The sequence below is a fragment of the Octopus bimaculoides genome, chromosome 6, assembly GCF_001194135.2.
Source record: "Octopus bimaculoides isolate UCB-OBI-ISO-001 chromosome 6, ASM119413v2, whole genome shotgun sequence".
Lineage (NCBI taxonomy): Eukaryota > Metazoa > Mollusca > Cephalopoda > Octopoda > Octopodidae > Octopus > Octopus bimaculoides.
Window position 1 is genome coordinate 57,497,503 of NC_068986.1, and position 2,471 is coordinate 57,499,973.

At 36.7% G+C, this 2,471-nt stretch overlaps 1 long non-coding RNA gene across 1 annotated transcript in view; it reads right to left on the bottom strand.

Moving 5' to 3' along the window:
• The window catches only part of LOC106873004 (uncharacterized), an 8,167-nt gene extending 5,983 nt beyond the window's left edge, over positions 1 to 2,184 (bottom strand). Inside the window, exon 1 of the long non-coding RNA XR_001409828.2 lies at positions 1,677 to 2,184. This is a non-coding gene — a long non-coding RNA (uncharacterized LOC106873004). The remainder of the gene's footprint in view (positions 1 to 1,676) is intronic.
• Between the last annotated feature and the right edge of the window lie 287 nt (positions 2,185 to 2,471).

The following is a 2,471-nucleotide window of genomic DNA, read 5'->3' on the forward strand; positions in this document are numbered from 1 at the left end:
TAATATGATGGCACTCCGTCGCTTACGACGTCGAAGGTTCCAGTCGATCCGATCAACGGAACAGCCTGCTCGTGAAATTAACGTGCAAGTGGCTGAGCACTCCACAGACACGTGTACCCTTAACGTAGTTCTCGGGGATGTTCAGCGTGACACAGTGTGACAAGGTTGGCCCTTTGAAATACAGGTACAACAGAAACAGGAAGAAAGAGTGAGAGAAAGTTGTGGTGGAAGAGTACAGCAGGGTTCGCCACCATCCCCTGCCGGAGACTCGTGGAGCTTTAAGTGTTTCCTCTCAATAAACACTCACAACGCCCGGTCTGGGAATCGAAACTGCGATCCTATGACTGCGAGTCCGCTGCCCTAACTACTGGGCCATAGCGCCTCCACATACATATGCGTTTGCGTTTGCTTACATACATAGTAACATACATACATAGTAACATACATATATAGTAACATACATACATACTAACATACATGCATTCATACATACATATGTATGGAATACTGGTGCCATGTACAAGTGAAGACCTCAATAAAATGTAAGCACAACAGACCGGATATAATGATTTGGGGTGAGAAGAGAAGCTGTGCACAGTTTGGGAAATTAGCTGCCCAGCGGATGTTAACAAAGCTGAAGATCAGTGAAAAAGAGAGCACCAATGCTGAACTATTGAGAAATCTTTAATTATTAGGGCCTTGGGATATGTAACACACTGCCTAAATACCAATCTTGAGAAATTAGGCTTCTCAAAACCAGAACGAAGAAAGCTAATTCGAAGACTACAGATCAAATCCATCACTGGAACTGTAAAAATCTGTAAAACTTTCCAGAAGTTTATCATTTAAATATATATATATATATATGGGTATGTCTAGATATGCAACTATATGCTTGAGAATACATACATAAAACATGCACATCTGCACATACATACATGCCTACGTACATGCATGCATACATACATACATACATACATACATACAAACAAAAATACCCTGTTGTTGATGTTGAAATTCCAGTGAAAGAGCCTTGGATCTAGGTTAGAAACTGGCAAGAAATTTTGAAATAAACTGAATATACATACATACATACATACATATACATACATACATACATACAAACATACATAAAATGCATACACTATTTTTTTCTGAAACCATGGTAGCTGTAAATATATTATTATTCTTCTCTGATGAACTCTAATGAGCCCAAAACATGTTCTGAGTTATCAATCAGGCTGCCAGAAGTTAGACTCGCCCTCTATTTCTTAAATAAGTCTATTTTCATTGCTGGTCAATTGAAATTTCTTAAGTTTTTCCCTTGCTCCTTGTCATAATAATTTTCATGAATGTTAATAACGATTTCTATTGATTAAAAATTATTTTCGTCTCAGCACGTTGTTTATGGTAGTCTGCACTTAACTATATGCTCGTATATTATGTTAACTGGTTGAAATGACAAATGGCTTCAGGTAGATTATATGTCTGCCTAGATGTTTCACTCTGTTTGATCGTCAACTAATCTCTCTCTTTCTCTTTGTTATATATGCGTGTGTGTGTGTGTGTATGTGTGCGCACGCGCGCGCGTGTGTGCATTTTGTATATATAGTTAGTTGTGGTGTTATATATGTATATAAAACCACAACTAACCATTCGCATCCGCAAATATATACCTTATAATCACACCGTTGATGAATCATTTCACATGTATTTGCGCATGTGTGATTGGCGACGAAACTGTTGATGCGTGCGTTTCTTATTTTACCATTCATCAAATTTAAGTTGTAAATATTTAACTATATATTAAAGTGTCTATAGGTATCTTGTGTTTATATATGTGGTTATGTGTGTGTATGTGTGTCCGTTCACATTTATGTGATTAAGTCAAGTCGCAATTGACGAATTCTGAATACAGTGCAGACTCTAACTCATTATTTTGAACATGATGGACGAAAGTCTCGACAAATAATTTTCTTAGGGAAATATTATTCTTTTTTTATGTATAATAGTATAGTATAGTCCTAATGCCTGACTTCATCGAAACTGATCATATGTCTGTACCAGAATACATGTCCTCCAGAATGCAGGCATGGACAAAGACTTTACAGGAAAACAGGTTTACTCATGAAGAAGTCTATTCTTTCTATGTCACCAATGTTGTTGATGAAAGAAGTAGGGTAGACACGGCTTCGTACCAATGACGTCAGAGGCAAACTAATGACGTAATAATCAGTAACAAATCTTGCAAGATAATTTTATATTGTAACGCATTCTACACTAATGTTCTAACAGTTCTTTAGTTCAATTCTTTTCAACATTTCACAAATAGTTCAATGATTAAAGAACTTTACTTAATGACCCCTTCCGAATTATGCCGTGACCGTTGTTGTGGGTAGCAACGCTCAAGTTAAGAAGATCTGATATAAAGCATCTAAGTAATCTATTTTGAATGTAAATCCCACTTTTGT